The sequence below is a fragment of the Rousettus aegyptiacus genome, unplaced genomic scaffold (assembly GCF_014176215.1).
Source record: "Rousettus aegyptiacus isolate mRouAeg1 unplaced genomic scaffold, mRouAeg1.p scaffold_m13_p_2, whole genome shotgun sequence".
Lineage (NCBI taxonomy): Eukaryota > Metazoa > Chordata > Mammalia > Chiroptera > Pteropodidae > Rousettus > Rousettus aegyptiacus.
The window spans coordinates 52,014,750-52,033,393 of NW_023416295.1; the positions used below are offsets into that span (position 1 = coordinate 52,014,750).

Here is an 18,644-nt window from a genome sequence, read left to right on the forward strand (position 1 = left end):
TTTGCTTTTCGATAGCAACCCAGGGAGCGGTGGTGCTCCCCAAATCAGCAAGGCTCTGCCAAATACCAGAGGCTCTTCTTTGGAAGAGGAAGGCTCCTCCTTTGGCCATGAGGCGCCCCTACCAGAGCGCGCGCTTACAGAAACGGAAACCACTAGCTGCGCTAGAGTGAGTCAAGTGATGAAATCAAGACTACATGGGAAGGAAGCTCTCCCAAGAGCTCACGGACCTAACTGGTGACAGAAGCTGCTGAACCCTGTTCAAGGAAACCATACGAGCCAACAGTTGCTGCAGTCATGAGGTGGTCCTCGGAGGCGCTGAGTCCCCCAGCCTCCGGGGAGCGCACCCCTTCATTCTGGCGAATCGAAGAGGAAGGAAAGAAGCGCGAGGGGCAAATCTAGACCTGATTCCCCAAGGACCCAGACTGTGCTCTGGTTACGACGTGATCACTGCTACCAGGTCAGTGCAGGACTCCTCAAATGTGGACGGGCTGAGGCACGCCTCGCGCGGAGAACCAGCCACGGGGAGAGGAGCCGCGAGGCGACCGCGCTCTTCAAGGACTGCGCCCCCGCCCCGCGCGCGGTCCCGGGTCCTCACCTGGAGCGCTCAGGTAGGGCTGGGGCGGGGCAGGAGGCTGGCGCGCAGGCGCGGGACGGGGGCCTCGCCCCTGCCGACGTCGGAGGCTGGAGCTCACCTGGGAGACTCTAAGAGGAAGCCGAGCCTCGGTTCGGCCTCTCCTGGCAATACAGGAGGCCCAGCGGGAAGGCAGGAGGCGGCGGCGGAGGTGGAGCTGGACTGAGCCGCAACTGTAACGACAGCAACCGGAGCCGCCACCGCCACCGCCACCACCTGCACCTGGCGCCCGGCCCACGTCCAGTGCCCGCCGGGCCACCGCTTCCCGCCGCCCTGCCCTGCCCTGCCCACCCGCCAGGTAAGCGGCGGGCCGGCGCTCGGGCGGGGGGACCCGGAGCCCCCGGGCACAGTCGGAGAGGGTGGTAGGACGGGCGCGGATGTTCACGTGGTGGGGAGAGAGGCACGGTCCCGGTGGCCGGTTGGAGATGGTCTCGAGAGCAGCGTTTCAGTTGCCCTCTCGGGAGAGGCCGAAAGGGGCGCCGGATGCCGGCGGGGAGACGGCGCCCCGGGGATAGCCCTGTGTCCCGCGGTGACCCCTGTCAGTCTCTGTAGGGAGCCCCGAGAAGAGCCGCACCGTGGCCGAAGTCCTGGTGGGCCGGAGCCTGTCCCTGCGAGGGTCGCAGATTGGGGGTTCGGAGGAGCTGGGCGCGAGGCGGCCGAGTTCCCACTCGGACTAACAGGTTGCCAGTCTCCTCCCGCTCCTGTGCAGGAGGGGGCCAAGCCCGCGACTCGGAAGGGCATGACTTTGCCAGACAACTTTCCCAGCCGGACCCCAGACAGTCATGGGCTGGAAACCGCGGCTGCCCGAGCCATTTAAATGGTTTCCGGGTGGTTTGGAAAGCGCCCTGTGGTCGGGACGCGGACATCCCTCTCTCTCTCCGTTTCGTCTCTACACTTTTCCGGGTGTGCTCCCTAAGCCAGAGTTGCACCCACTTTCCGGTTTGATCAAGAAGAGTTATTTTCTTTGTGGCAGGAGGGAACCTAACTGCCACTCACCAACCGCACACCGTCTAGATAAAGGACCTGTTGACTTAATGACCTGCATATTGCGGCTATGGTCTGTGGCATATGACTCAAAAGTTCAAAAAAACTTTGTTTCAGGATCCTGCCACGTCTGAACTTGGGTGTGCCAGGCCCAGATTCCTTTCGTTACCTAATTAGGCTTTTCAGAAGCCTAAGAACTGAGGGTGAAACTGGTGCTTACTTTAGACTTTTATTTCCTTCTATCTCAAACTCATTAAAGCACTTCCTTCTGTCAAAGCTCATCAAAACACTTCACTTCAAACTCATCAAATAACTATTTCTGCTTTTAGAACCCCCATCCAGTTACCAAGTTTTCCGGTTTTTAGAAAACGTTAAGCTAACATGCTATAGAAGTTATACTACACAATGATGACATTAAACTCAAATTCTATTGTTAAAACATCGGAAAGTTACTGCATTTTAATTTGAGAATTTCTGGTCGTGGAAAAATCTGTCGCTTCTTTTACTGTATAAATTTTCTTTCAGTTATGGCTACAGTTAGATTTCTTCAAACTTAATTTTTAGTATCCAAAGTTTAGCTTTAGTTTAAACATTCTAAACAATTTAGTACAATCATCTTTCTTTTTATATTGCTTTAACCAGCATTTTTACAGAGACATTTCTAATAATAAATGGCAGCTCCTCTGCCTAGATTTGTTTTATTTCTATCCTTACTAATTTTTAAAAATATATCTAAATTGCATATTTAACATAAAATGCCTTAGGCAACCCATACTGGTTTTTTGTTGCTGTTGTTGTTAAAAGTGCAACTAAAAGCTAAAAAGTCAACCACAGCATAACAGAACATAATTATTAATGCTATTTACAACTGCTGCTTCTTGAAAGAGCCCTGCCTGCCCTCTTAATCTTGTCTTCATACAGAGAAATAAATAGGCTAAATAATATTTAAAATAATATTAGATGTAGGTGTTGCTACCTGAATTTAGAATATTAATTTAATCTGCACTGATTATTGGGCCAGATGTTATTAGAGTATCTTTACTTTTAACTCTAGGAATAAATGTAACATATTCACATTAGCTATAGTGACAGTGTACCTAGTCAAACTACCTGTAAAATTGGAAAAATAATAACTTTCTTAGACCGAGTCATAAAACAAACCAAGAAACTCCTCTAGCCTTAGCATTCTCAGGATCCCCGTTCTCTCTTGGAGACCTAGTCCACCCATCCAGCTTGTGAAAAACTGAAGCCAAGAGAGGTATTTTAATTTCAGTTCACCTGGCAAGTTAGTGGTAGACATGGCATTATTCCAGTGGTTGTTATCTTCACTTTTTACCACCCACATTCACACTTATCATAAGATATTTATCCTTTTGTCTTCATGTAGTTTGTAAGGCCTTTGTAAATGACAGAATAGTCAATTGTTTTTTGTCCAGCTCTGATTTGCCCTAATTTCTACTTGACCAGATAATACCTGACTCTAGGGAGATTGAGTGAGGCCATCATTCATTTCCTCTCACTGTGAATCACATGTGTATTAAAGATGCCATGTGGATTGAGATTTTAAATCTTTTCTTGGTATTTCAGAGCCACAGTTAATTTTTTGAATCAACATGGACAACATAATTTAGTCGTCTGATCTTTTATTGTATTGGCTTAAAATATATTTTACAAGGCAGCGACCCAGGGTCTTCCCTCTTTTTGCAACACTCTAGATTTTGGGTTGGCAAGCCTACTTCCTCAACACCAGTGTTTTTTAAACTATTTTTTGGACTGTGATCCTCCTTAAAAATGCATCCTTTGCCTCAATGCAGTGCATTCTAGTGTGTGTGTATATTAATGAAACAAGGTTCAGAAGACAAAACTTACAACATGGGTGTTCTTTTATTTTATTTTAAAAATTTTGGTCTCAACACACTGGATTTATTTTTGACCATAAATGGGCTGGAACCTGCAACAAAAATAGTAGTATCCTATTGCATTTACGTTTTTTAAAGCTGATTTTTCTATCAGCTTACTGTCTCTGTCTCTCTCCCCTTCCACACATACACGCTTACGAGAAAAAAATCAAACTGTACTTTTTTAATATATAAAATTATACCGTAATCCTTATTAAACATTTATTAGAGGGTTTGAGATTCTAGGACCTGTGCTAGACTAAATCTCTCAAACATTAGAAACTACATACAACTTCAATATACGTTATTGTATTTTAAATGGGTTAACCTGATGGGATTTTGATAACTATCAAGTGAAAATTTAAGAGACAAAAATAATTATGCCCAGTTCAATTCTAAATTCTAAATTTTATGGCTGAGTTATAATGCTGGGTGAAGTCGAGAGATTGAGAGATTGAGAGATTCCTCAGTGACCTGTCGAGATGTAGGGTTGGAAGCTCAGATTGGATTATTAAGCCTTTCGTAGAAGCTTTTAATTTTAACCTGCCTTCATATTCCTGGTAGAAGGAATTTTTTCCTTCTAAAGAAAATATTGATGTATTTAATATTTTGGAAATGATCAGTGCCCAGTCATCTTCAGACATACTCAATTCTCTAGTCCATAAAGTATAAAAATACATTTGGTATGGCAGATCTTTTATGGGTAAAAATCTTAAATGAGAAAGAAATATTTTCTTTCTTTTTTCAAGTTCTTTTTTAAAAATTTTGTTAAATTTATTGGGGTCACATTGGTTATAAAATTATATAGGTTTCAAGTATGCAGTTCTATAATACATCATCTGTATATTACATTGTGTGTTCACCACTCAAAGTCAAATCTCCTTTTGTCACCATATATTTTACCCTCCTTTACCCATCTTTACCTATCCCCTACTGCCCTTTCTTTCTAGTAACTACCATACAAGAAAAAAATATTTTCAGTCACCTGTCTAATTATATAGTGAGTACCAGAATGATTATTTTTACATAATTTGGATCATTTTTACACAATTAATGTACTGCCAGTAACAACACTGAATTGAAATCAGTGCCAGCCATGGCAAGAGACCAAAGTGTATTAACTTATGGCAAAGCGAAGGCAAGTAGGACTCCGAATTTTAGGTCATTAATGACTATTGGCAATTAGATGAAATCTCCTCGAGTCATTCTCTGATTTGGGCTCATATTTTTGGCACTAACTAGAGAGTATTTCCCCGAGTACACATTTTCCTTGTAATTATTTCAGTTTTAAACTGTCCAAACTAGTTTGCTCATTTATCCCACTGTTTGCTGGACATGTTTAAGATGTCATAATGACCAGAGATTATGCATGTGTAAACCAGAAATTTCTTGAAAACAAAAACAAAACAAAACAAAAAAAACCACAAAAAAGCCCACACAAAGACAGCTCGTTTCACTTTATAGATTCTATTTGTAGGAATTAGTACATTTATCACTTCTTAGTCACATTTCCAAAACTAAAAAATATCTGAAAACCAATTTTGGAGGGGAAAGTATCTCATTAATCAGCAAAACTTGAACTCATTTGCTGTAAAACCTGAGTGAACTGTCAGGAAGCTATTTATTGTCTGTCTCATTTGGTGGGATGTGTCTTGCTGCAGAAATAGTACTGTGTTTGATTACATGGTACTGTACTAGGCCCTGCTGGGGGTACACTGTTATATTGGATTTCCAAACCATTATCACCCTTCTAACATCCAAAATAGAACTGAATTTTGAAACACATTTGGGTCTAGGGATTTTGGAGAATGGGTTATGGATATGTACATATCCAGATGTCATGCCAGAAACCCAGAGGTCACTTTTTACTTTATTTCTTAACCTCTACAATATCAGATCATTGAGTCTGCTTAATGTTTCCATCTTTTTCCTTCTTTCTTTCACAAATTCCTCTTCTACTTCTGCTACTCTAGCTCAAGGTCTCATCAATTCTTGACTGGGGTACCACAACTACCTGCTGCCTGATAGCTTAATAGATCGTGTTGTCATGCTCAGATCCATCCTCAGCAGAACCCCTAAGGTGATGATCTCTTTAAAAATGTAAACTTGACTCTCTCTCTCCTCTGCTTAAAATCTTTTAAAAACTTTCCATAGCTTCCAGGATGGGACCCATGGCACATAAACTGGTCCCACAGGATCTAATCTTTTCTTAACTATGGATCTATACTCTGTAAACCAAATTTTATATCCCAGCAAAAGATTTCATTGTCCCCCCTCCCCACCACCATATCCTGTTGCTTAATTATTCCCACTATTAAGAGTACCTTTCCTTTTGTCTTTACCTTTATAGCTCTCGCTGGTTCTTAAGACTCAGCTGAGGTCTAGCCTCATTTAGAAAACTGTACCCCATATCACCTCCACATACACCTGAGCTGGGTGATATGTCTATGCATACTTCTAACATGTGCTTACATATGTGATATCATGTAGTCTGCTTTTGCACCTACCTGTGTATACACACCCACCCACACACAAACTCCTCTTTTAAATTATTTGCAAAGCATGTGAAATTTCTCTTTCCTCCAAGACTATTGTGGAGTAAAATGTTGGAGTAAAAGTGGCACAGGAAAGGAGAGGCATTGAGCAGTATATTTGTTTTTAATAGTAGTGACCACAGAAAATGGGGAGTAGGAACCGTGTTCCACTATACTCGATTAGTCTATTTAATTTAGATTGCTGTTGTTTTCATCTCATTCCTTTGAATTCCATGTTATTTTTGTGCCTTTGGGTTCTGTTTCAAGATCTGGATTTTACCATTTAGAAGTGAAAAGTTAACTTTGTAATTGGATGCTTCGCAGCTTTTGTTTATAAATATTCTACAATTAAGGTACAATTGTACCTAACTACTGGTGAGGAGGTTGGCGGGAGGGGGGGGGGGAAGCTTTTACGTAAAAAATATAATTTAATTAGACTAAATTTAAAAAAAAGGAAAATAATGTCTAGGAGTCTTCCATCTCCAAGTCTGTCAGTTTTACCTCTTAAATAAGTATTTCTCAAATGCATCTACTTTTCTTCATTCCCATCACTACCATCACCTCTTGCTTAGACCTTTGCCTTCCTAATATGTCTATCTGAATTCTTTCTGAATGCTTTCTAGTTCGTTCCTCACATTGTACCCATCACGATCTTTTCAAAACATTCAACCTTATTACCCACTGCTTAAAACCCCTCATTGCATTTGGATAAGGGTAAGCTCCTTAGCAGGGCCTAAAGGCCTAGCGTATACCTCTCTTATCATTATTCTCTGCTCTAGCTTCACTAGCTTTTTTTATTGCCCTGTTCCTCCTGCCTCTAGATCTTTGCAAGTGTCATTCCCCCTTCCAGTAACTCTCTTCCCTCATCTTTGGGCCTACCTAAGCTAAAACTCAGATTCCAGTTAAGGCTTCTTCCTTTTCGGCACTTACTATAGTAACTGCAATTTTTCACTGTTTTCCCCTCCCCTCCAACTTTTGGTTAGAGTGAACACTACAGCCTAAATAAAGAAAGTTCTACTTAGTACTAGGGAGTATTAACTTTAAAAAAATTAAAATTTACTCACAAAAGGAGCAGACTTTAATATGTGGCTCATATTTTCAAAATTAGGTTTTAGTTATTAATGCCTTTATATTTTTATCAAGTAACAGTAGTTAATATTTATTGTCATAATAAATATTAGACCTTATTTACTATTGAGCACTTATATGTCAGGTATCTTTAGGCAACTTACATAAATTAATCATTTAGTCTTCAAAGCAACCCGACAAGGTACATATTATTTTTCTCCCTATTTTAGAGACAGGGAAATTGAGAGATTAGGTAATTTGCCTCTTTTATAAGGTTAGTGAATGTCAGAGTGAAGATTCAAATCTAAGCAGTCTGATTCCAAATACTGTACTTGTATTCTACTTATATGTAAATAGAATTATTAAAAGGCTTATAAGAGCCACAGCAACAAAAATCCAGTCATGCTCATCCCTGATGACTAAAGGCAACCACTTTTACCTCTTTGAGACGTTTCCTGCATTATTTACCTTTTGAAATAATATTCTTATACTGCTACTTCTTAGTATATCATGTCTGACATTATCTATTAACTTCCCATTATGGTAGATAAATATTTAGCACTTCCACACTCATACCCCCTGCTCTTCCTTCCTCAGCCTCCTAAAATAATTCTCACATTCTTTTGTTTGCATTTTAGTATTTATTTATTATGATTATAGAAATACGGATGACTACTAAGGCAAGCAAGTGTGTGATGAGTATGATTCCTTAATCATAGATTTTTTTTTTATCCTGGAGTTAATAATTAACTCATTTAAAAAACATTCTTTGTTTTCCCATATGTCAATTTCTATTTCTGTATACTCCAACATCATCTCAGTATGATTTTTCCACATAATTGAACTGATCAGGTATATTGGTCCCTTCCTGGAGCCATCTGTCCTCTTGTTTCACTTTGGTCTACTGGTTTCTACACCTGTTTCATAACTGTTGTTTGGGATTTTTCTTTGCTCACATTTCTGATGGATGCTCTATTTCTTGGATACTATTACTTCTGTTGTTTATTTACTCACTCATTTGGATGAAACTTCCTGAAAAATGCTTAATGGAATTAAGAGATTTGAGATATTGCTTGTCAGAAAAGTCTTTATTCTACTCATATATTCTTTTCTGATTGATTGATTAATTGATTGGTTGGTTGATTGATTATATCTTTTTTTTAGTAGCTACCCTGTTCACATGGTCCAAAGTTTTTAAAAAGTAAGGGAGATATATGATAATTCCTTCTTTCATGTTGCCCTCTGACACCCAGATTTCCTCTATGGAGGCAATGAATACTATATTTTTAAATATAAAAACAATATGTATATATTTCTCTCTTTTTAAAAAGCAAATTAATCTTGCTTTTTTTCATTTAACTTATTGTAGAAATAGTGTATCAGCATATAAAATATCTTCTTTATTTTTAACCTGGCTTAATATACATGGTATAACTCCATCATAATTTATTTATCTAGTTCCCTATTAGTAGAGTTGTAGATTGTTTTAACCTTTTAATATTAAAACATTGGTTTAATGTGCAAGCTTACAAATTGTCATTTCTCTTGTGTACTAGAATATTTCTAGTATAAATCTCTAGAAGTTACCTTCATACCTGTTGGATACATTGAAGAGACATGAGACCTTGCATGCTTGGGCAATTCCTAATCAGATGGGATAAGAGTAAAAGAACACTCAATAGTAAATAAATGATGGCAGAATGGGCCTTCTGGAGGACAATTAATAGTGCAGAGGGGATTTCTAGTGCAAATTATTGTGATTTTTATTGTTCATTTATTCAAGGTTTTTGACCATGACCTTTGTTTTTTCAGATATGGCCCATCTTTTTTTTTAACTAGGTCAGGTTTTATTCTTACTTCAGTCTCCTTCTTATACCTTTTGCCTTCTATCATCACCTCCTTTATGGCCTCTTGCCCATTACTTCAGCTCTAGGTCTACCTTTGAAGAAAATCCAGAACAGAGAGTACTCCATTAGCTGGTCTTTTTCAACAAGTCAAGAACCCATCCTTAACACACTTGACAGTTGTTTAATGACAGTCCTACCCTCCCATTGATTCATTTGCTGAGTTCAGCTAACTATACCTCAAATCTGTTCCCAAGACTCCACACCCCTTCTATTCATCTCATCTCTTGCCTGGATTACTCTTAATAGTCTCCTAACTGCCTCCAGCCTCCTCTCTCATTTCTCCACCCCCCAAAATCCATATTCAGCACAGCTTCAAGAGTAATCATTCTAAATTTCAGTTCTGATTAGGCCAGCACCCTGCTTATACTCTATCAAGGCCTCTCCCCTTTGCCTAAAGAATTAAGTACAGATTTCACAAAATTAGGTACCCCATCCTATGGAGCTTGGCATTCAGCATATGTTTCGTAGACCTCACTGTGTGGTAATTGTCTGTCTATGATCCTGAGAAAATTACCCTAGTTGAGGTCAGCTTTTGAAAGAAGAATTAATAGGCTGGCACTGGTTTATTTCCAACTGAAACATATATTAAAAGTAAATCAGAATACCATATCCCTGAGGGAATTTTTGAGATTAATGCCACCATCAAAGATTTGAAATAAGACTTGTGATATCAGTCACATCTTTATTTAACTCACTTATTTGGCCTGTGAAGAAGTCACATGAACCTTAGAGAATGATTGAACTATTGTAAACTGATTCCAAATGTAGTAGCTGACCCAGATAAGGTATCTTTACTTGATCAAATCAACACAAACTCTGGCATTTGGTATGCAACTATTGACTTGGTTAATTGTTTTTTTCCCCATACCAACTTAGAAGGACCACCAAAAGCAATTTTCTTTTTTCTAGCGGGACTAACAGTATATCTTCATAGTCTTGCTTTGGGGCTCAGTCAGTTCTCCTGTCTTAGAAATCTTAATCTTCCCAACATTCCACAAACTGTCACACTGCTCTGTTACATTGAGGGTGTTATTATGTTGATTGTATCTGAAGCCCAGAAAGCAGCAAGTACTTTAGATGAATTAGTCAAACACATGAGAACCACCGGGTAATAATTCAGCCTACAAAAATTAAGGAGCACTTCAGTAACATTTCTGGGCATTCAGTGGTCACTATGCTTAATAAACCTTTTGGGTTTTGGAGGGAACATAAAACCACATTTTAATATGCTACATTAAGCTATCTACAGAGTAAACCATAGGACTGCTAGTTTTTAACAATGATCAATGGATGAGAAGCCTGTGCAGCAAGTCCAGGACACAGTGTACACTGTGCTACCACTTTAGTTTTATAACTGAGCAGGTTCAATGATTCCATAAGAGTCCGTGGCAAATACGAATGCTGTAGAGAACCACTGGCAAGAATCAATAGCAGAATCACAGTGTGGATCTCTGGGATTTTGAAGTAAATCTGTGACCCCTTTAGATAAAGATTCACCCTTTAATAAACAGCTTTTAGCTTGCTATTAGGTACATATTGAATGCATGACCATGGAGTGTTAGGTTACCATGAAGACCAGGCTTCTCATCGTTAACTGGGAGTTGTCCAACATACCTAGCCATAAGGTTGGCCATGCATAACAGCAATCTTTCATCAAATGGAAGTGATATGTAAGGGACAGAGCTTGAACAGATATGTAAAGTACAAGTTCTGCAAACAAGTGACTCAGACTCCTTTAATAACAATTCCTTTTGCCTCCTTTCTTTCAACCCATGCCTTTGGCCTCTTGAGGATTTCCTTAGTTTCAATGATGGAAGAAGAAAAACCTTAAGCCTGGTTTACAGATATGCTGGTACCACCCAAGAGAGGACAGCTACAGCACTACAGCCACACTATGAGTAATTGTGAAAGACAGTGGAGGAAAAAAAAAAAAACTACCAGTAGGCAGAATTTTGAACAGTAGATATGATTTTATACTATGTCTAGAATGAGAGATGGCCAGAAGTACAGATCTGTAATGGTCCACAGGACAGTTGCTAATGATTTGACTGTATGGTAGGGACTTGGAAGGAACAGGAGTGGAAGGTTAGTGACAAGTTTGAGGAAGAGGTGTGAGGGTGGACCTTTCAAAAAGGAGAGGCTCTGAGGAAATTTGTGTCCCATCTGAATGCCCACCATAAGAAATCTATTGCTTTCAATAATCAAGTGGACAAAATGACACACTGTGGTTGTCAGTCAGCCTTTTTCCCCAGCCACTCCACTGCTTGTTCAAGTGGGCCATAAACAGTGGCCACAGTGGCAGGAATGGAGGCTATATATGCATGGGCTAAGCAACATGGACTTCCTCTTCTAAAGTTGACCTGTCTAGCACTACTGCTGAGTTCTTAATCGGCAGAAATCAACACTGAGTGCCTAGGGGCACCAGCCAACCACTGGGTGGCAGGTTGATTATATTTGGCTTCTTAGGTCATTGAGGGAGCAGAGATTTTTCAGCATTAGAAGAGATAAATATTCTGGGTGTAGATTTGCCCTTTCTACCAGTACCAACATTTGTGGACTCATAGAATGCCTGAGGACAAGGTAAATACAGAATGGTAATGGAAGAAGGAAGCCATAGATATCAATTAGGGCCTCATGGCTAATTAGATAAATGAGGACTGTAGTAGCTTTGTACATTTTCCCTTTGCTTTTTATATGTATATATTTAGTTGTATATGCTAACAATGATCTTATCTCTTTCTCCTTTTTTTAAAAAAAATGTTATATAGAGAGTGTTAGAGATTAAATTTACAATTTAGTCTTTAGGTAACAAAATATTAGGTGGTACTGTGACAGAATTTGAGAAGTAATCCATATATTTACTGCAGAGGGTACAATGGCTGGTGGCATTCCACATCTCCTCATTTTTGGGGGTCTCCTCTTTGCTCGTAAAAAGGATGTGTGTTATGTGGGATATAGAGTTGTTTTGTTATTGTACAGGAGTTCAAATACATTGGAAAGTGTGCATATGGAGGCTGAGAAGTCAAAAGGGTAGACTATGTTGCATACCAATTCATTGCCTCTCAACTCTCAATTCATTCTGTTTTCCCACTCTGTGATAATGGAGCTGGCCCTGTAAATAGTTCTCCTTTGCTCATTGGCACAATGTTAAGCCTTGTCACTGGAGGGATATGAATGTAGGAAGAAGCTTCTCTTCCTGGTTTCAGTGTGGCTCACTGGCCAGCCTCTTGCTACCATACTTTTTCTCTTCTGCTCAGGCCTTCAGAGTTTTCTTCAGTACTAGTAACTTCCTGGCACAGCTTTCTCTAGAGTCAGCATCCCCCTGCCCCTGCACTTTCTCGAAATTCCTCTACTCTCTGGTATGCCACAAAGAAGTAATATATATTTTTTACATATCATCTGAAGTTTATTCTTAAGTGCAGATGTGGTAGGAGAGAGTATCTGAGCCCCCATTCTCATTCTCTCCTCACCCTCTGTGGGTAGTATAGCTCCATAATTACTTGCTTGCTCCAAACTATAAAGATAGAGTTGGCTGGTCCACAAATCAAGATCCTCTTCACAACCTCTCACCTTCAGAGATAATGTAAATGGAGATATTTATCTGACCAGGTGTAGCTGAGAACTTGGATGTCTGACCATGCCCTTCTGTGTATTAAAACCTGTGCCTCACAGCTGCTGGAGGTCAAACTCTGTTACTAGGCTTTTTGCCTCATAAACTGCAGATACTCAGAGAGTCATACAACTTTATGATAAAAGTCATCCTACTTTATGACAATTACATCCAGTCGGTTTTTCACTGGTGGCATTTTCCAGTTACGTAGAGCAACTCTACTTTGTGTATAGCTGGGATCTTTGAGGTATGTCTGCTGCCGCCTCCTGTGAGATAGTTCTGTGCCCATCTCAATGCAGTTTGCTTTGCATTTAGTGTTTGTCTCTTGTCATACATCCACATGTGATATATATACTGCTCAGAAGAAGTACTGGCAAAGATGTGAATGGAACATGGACCTAAACATAGCCAGAACTAACAAACTGCGGCAGCAAACAACCATGAAATTTGATTCCATCAATAAATACAAGCAGAAATCACTTCCTGCAACTCCTCCATTCACTGACATTTTCACCAGCAGATGAGAGGCACTTAATAAAATTTCTGCCCAAATAATAAAACTTAAGAGTTTATTATCAGGGCAAGTTTTTTTGTTGGTGGTGTCTTGTTTTTTAATTCAGTTAGTAAATCCAGGTGAAAATGTGTAGCAAAGATCCAAAGAGTATGCATAATGATGTACTTTAAAAAATCTACAACCTAAATGGGGGTGTAATTTTGTAATTTCTTGCTTTGCCTGGTTACCCTTCACTCTTTATAGCATGCTTTAACTCAGTATCAAGCAAGTTTCCTATACCAATTAGGCTTTGTGCCAATTAAAGTCAACTGGAACCAGACTTTAAATCTCTGGAGCTGTAAAGTTTTATTGTCACAAATACAGAAACAAGAAATGGAAAGAGCCACTATCCTCTCATTTTATTAAATGCTACTTTCACATGCAGTTATGAAGTGTTATGCTTTTCACTGCTTTAGAAGATTGCGTCAGTTGGAATTTTTAAATTAAACTAACATTCTTGTAATGTGTGCTTTTCCACTTGAAGGGACGACCATAACTATAAAGATAGATCTTATCTTGATATTTTCGCATATGAATCTGCATTTAAACATCTCAAGTTGATTTATTGTCGCATTAATGTTTGAGAAGCTGTATAGTCTAGATAATTGGAAACCACAGCTTTGTACTTAGATTTCTTTAATTTGTGATATTTCAATTTTTTCTGTTGGTATGAAAGCATATTTTTACCCCGGAGAATAATCTATTGATTTTAACCCAGTCTCCTAGACTATTAGAATTGTGCATGTTGTTTTAGCCTTTCAAAATATTATTTTGTAGATATTTTTATTATTAATGCCTTTTTGTAATATCTACATATATACTAGGATATAGATGAATATTTTCTAAGACTAGAAGTATTCTGAATTTTTTTTTTCTAATTTCAGAAAATTTTAAGGATTTAGCATTTAGAAGATGTCTAAATTTTAATGTTTTTCTAGTTTTAAAAATTTTTTTATGGTATTCTTCTCTCTTTTTCTGTGAATCTGATCTTTTATAACTAGCAAATGACCATTATAGGCGTGCGTAAAGGTTTTAGAAAGAATATGAGAACAAACTCTTCCTCTACTAATCATTTCCAATGTATGAATATTACTTATATCCTCAGTTTGCTGTTGTGCTGACTTTTTCTTTTCTTTCTTTCTTTTTTTTCTTTTTTTTTTTTACTTCTCAAATTTCTGAGTCTAGTAGGAAATCGATTCTAGGAGAGATTTATTTTGTTTTGTTGGCTGTTTTCACATATGTCTTCGAATTTGGCAATTGCACGGTCTAGAAATATGGGATTATTCCAAGGAATAGGAATTAAGAATCCTGATTTTGTTTTGCTCGTGAATTTATGTGTGTGTCGTTAGAATTATTTATTTTACTGCTCAGAGTTTTACCATTTTTTTGATGGGAAGAAAGTATTTAAAAAATGGATTTACAACTTCATAATTTGCAATAATTTGCCTCATTTATATCAGCATTAATTCCTAAGCCTTTTTAGGAAACTTTGGGTCATTCTTGCTTTGAATTTTATCTTCTTTCTCCATGTCAAAATCACTTTTACTCGATTTATATTAAGAATTTATTTTGAAAAACCTGGTTTTGGAGTGTTAGAAATTAATGTGGTTGCCCTTGGATAGACACAGCCCTTTATCAGATGATAGTTTTGTTTTGCTCAAAGTCCTATGAACTAGCCCAGTGATTCTTAACCCTGGCTGCTCTTTAGAATTATCTGGAGAGCCTAAAATAACAACGCAGGGTTTAGGCCCTGCCCCTAGAACAATTAAATCAAACTCTCTAGAGATGGGGCCTACGGTACTGCACTTTTAAAGACCCTTCCACTAATGTGTATCCAGAGTTGAGGACCATTGATTGAGATACTTAATGTTGAGTGTAATTTTCATTAATGGGAGCCTTATATTGCACATTAGCAGCAAAGGACAGGAAAGTCATATAAACTCTCTGGGGAAGCTATGTTGAAAACTTCAACTGATCAGCAATCAATAAAAGACTACTGTTCCCTTCAGAAATAACCTGAAAAGAGCAAAACACTGAAAGGTCTCAGTCTCTTAATCTTCCATTATCAGGATTTACAATCTCATCTTCAATCTTTGTTTTCAAAGGCTAGTCTCAAAACAGTTTTTGTTTAAACTTATTTGCCCTGAAAACCTTACTTGAGATGATACGAGGCTATTTATACTCTCCCCCAGGTTATCTCCTTATCTTATTTACATTTAGGGTATAAATTCTTGACTCTTGAAGACCTTCTTTCAGATAACTTCAGTTAAAAGCTCAGGATTTTACATCAGACTTGAGTTTGAATACAGTTGGGAAAATACTGCTCTTCTACCTAAACGATATAATCTTAGCCAAATCACTTAATCTATTTGACTCTCAGTGTTTGTCAGTAAAATGGGAATAACACAAACTTTGCAGGATTCTTGGAAAACTAAATGGGAATTTATATTAAATGTTAAAGTATCAAGGACCTCGTTAATATTTAACAAGTTAACTTTTTTTTTTATCATTTCTAATAATAGATGAAATCCTGGTCCTCCTTTTTTCCAGTCTACAAGCATTTATTGGGTGCCCACTGTGTCACCAACATTGTAGTAAATGTCAGAAAACAACCATGAATAAGCGATACTCTATTCATGTCCTTCATGAGCTTTCCTTGACTCCGTTAGAGAATCGTAAACTAAAGCCTACTAATTGAGTAGCTTCCTTACGTAAGCAAGCACGCTCAACGATAGGAGTATTGCCCTATTGATGAAGAAATTATAGTTTATAATTTATTCCTAAAAAAGAACTCTCTTCCAACCTCCTCATTAATTCTATTATTTCTAATTCTCCACCCTAGCCACACATATGACTCCTGGCATTAAATGTTTTGGGAAAATCATCACTACTTTAGAAGGATCTAATTCTGTTGTCTCCCTCTACTCTGATTTCCCTGGACTCTTTCTTTTCTATATCGTGTTAAAACATCCTAAGGAGACTGTCTCATCCCTTCTCAAGTTTCGAATCTAGCCTATGTTTGGCTACTGAAGAAATCTAGTATCACTAAAACATCACTTTAGAGAAGGGAATTTTTCGTGGTTCTCCCAAGGACAGAAAGGAGGCTGAACATAGGTTGATTTTTATCTATTTATCTATTACCAAGCTGTGGGTAGAGAAAGGTGACCAGGTTGTATTTCATAGGTTGGGGACCATTTGCCTATGAAACCTCAATATACTCATCCTTATCTTCCCAGAATCTCTTAGATCATGTTGCCCTGTTTATCTGAAAGCACCTAGATCCTAAGCCCTAGGGTCTTAGGGGCATAACTACAACTAGTCTGTTGGATTTTCTGCCAAGGTTCATTTCTGGCTTGTTGGACCAGTTCTAGTGAAGTTTATTTCTAAACATCAACCACTGTCAAACAGTTATCATTTTTTGAGGATACAATGCAGACTGTAAAATCTAAGTCATTTTGGCATGGACACTTTATCTGCCAATCTATTTTCACTTCACTCTCCTTTGTTTTTCTTATTTCCCCTGGTCTTTCTTTCCAGTTTCTCCTTTTTCCTCCCACTCTTTAAATGTAGCTATTTCTTTGGTCTCTTAACGAGTAGGTGAACTCTTCTGTACCCCAAGACTGACTCTCAAATTTTCATCTCTACAGCAGAGCTCTTCCCTAATTTTCAGTCCCACACATGTTTCGCGATTATAGGAACTCACCTTGGAAGTCCTACCAGCAGCTCAAATTTGGCATTTCCAAAATTGAACAAATCATCTCCCTAGTTTCCATCCCAAATCTAGTCTCCTTCCTATATATCCCCTGCCTTTGATAATGTCATCACTTTACCCATCCACCTTCCATTTTTCCCTTTCTCTCACCAAGTCCTGTTTGAATCCACTTTCTGGATTCTTGAATCTATCCTCTCCATCCTTCCTGCTCTCTTCATGTTTTGCTGCCCTTCATTTTACTGGTGCTGAGGAACCTGTGTTTTTCTAAAACATCAATAGAATCATAATCCTCCTTTAAAATTATCCACTTCTTTCCATTCAGTCCATTCAGCACAAAATTGGTAGATTTCAATTTCACTTTGTGGACTGGTCTTTGACTAACTTCTCAGTCTTGTCACCCTGCCATTTCATACCTGTGCCTTCCACTTCTGTCATACTCAGGATTGACCATGACTTTTTTTGCTATTATGATTTTGCATCTACCATTCCCTCTTTCTCCTCTCTCTCGTCCACCTGCCTAGAATTTGCTTATCTTTCAAGATTCTGCTCAGCACCGTCATCTCTGGGAAATTTTCCCTAACATTCTTCCTTATCCTCCATGTTGCTTTCATAGTCTCCTGTCATAACACACACTACACAGCTTTGTGGTTGCCTGTTGACGTGCCATATTATGTAGTAGTCTTTGCTCCTTGAAGGTAAGAGGTATCTTTAATTTTGTAGCCACAGCTTAGCAGAAACAGTCGACACATAAGAAATTACAAACGACAATTGTGGAGTTCTCAAACGCCTTATACTGTGTCTTTAAGCAATGTTAAAAGCTAATAGGTCATTTTAATCCTATGTGAGTCTCTTAAAGCAACCAAAGCTCCGAAATATTGTAATCTCATTTTTATGGGCAATGTACATCACAATTGAGGTATCCTCTGGAGCCAAAGTGTCTACCTCATACCAAAAAAAAATAGTATGTAGAATTAGAAATAGTACATAGAATTAAGTATTTTTGCCATTTTTTAAAAATATTTGTTTTAAAATTTCTTGCTAAAGGTCAGAGATTCCACCTTAGAACTCGATTTCCTTATTTTAAATTTAGTGATAACTTTGAAAGAGAAACTGAATAAAGTGTTGAAGTTATTTTTCACTTCTATACGTGACATTTTCCTTAAAACATGGTTAGGCTTTAGAAAAGAAAAGCTTTTAGGAAGGACAGGCCTTCCCCTTTACCCCTGCAAAGTACTTGAATATTTATAATGATGCATGGTATGTAATTGTGTAGTAAAACCTCTTTCACATTACATTTTGAAGGCGTTATGAAGAAAATCAACCTTCACTATGATTCAGGCTGTCATCTGTGTCCTCTTCCCCTGTCCCCCCCCCCCGCCCCCCTTTCTTTTGCTCCTGGTGGCTTTTATTAGGGTTTAGTAAACATGTTGCTCTGTTCTTAGGATCAACTGCAAGCGGTATTTTATCAGGCCAAATACTGCTTTTATAATTCAATGATCTCTATTGCCTTTGTAGAGACACTATAAGTAAAGCTGAATGCCATTTTCGTTTTGCTTTAGATTTTGTGTCTGTGTGGTATAGTTCTGTATTTGAAATGGTTATTTGATAACAATACATTAGATGCTCTTAATTTTCTAGTCTTTACTGGTTCTGTCAGAATTCAAAGTACTGTCAGGTGAGTAAATCTGAGAGAATGCCAATTTACTTGTTGGTGACTCTGGTTTTTAATCTTAACTGGTTTAGTTAA

At 38.5% G+C, this 18,644-nt stretch overlaps 1 protein-coding gene across 3 annotated transcripts in view; it reads left to right on the forward strand.

Moving 5' to 3' along the window:
- The first annotated feature begins 124 nt into the window (after positions 1–124).
- GALNT3 (polypeptide N-acetylgalactosaminyltransferase 3) overlaps positions 125–18,644 on the forward strand; it is a 42,671-nt gene continuing 24,151 nt past the window's right edge. The window contains exon 1 of one of the 3 annotated variants that reach the window (XM_016156382.2): positions 125–608. The gene's annotated coding sequence lies outside the window, so the exon portion shown is untranslated. The other 2 variants (XM_016156391.2, XM_016156400.2) reach the window with 2 other exon arrangements.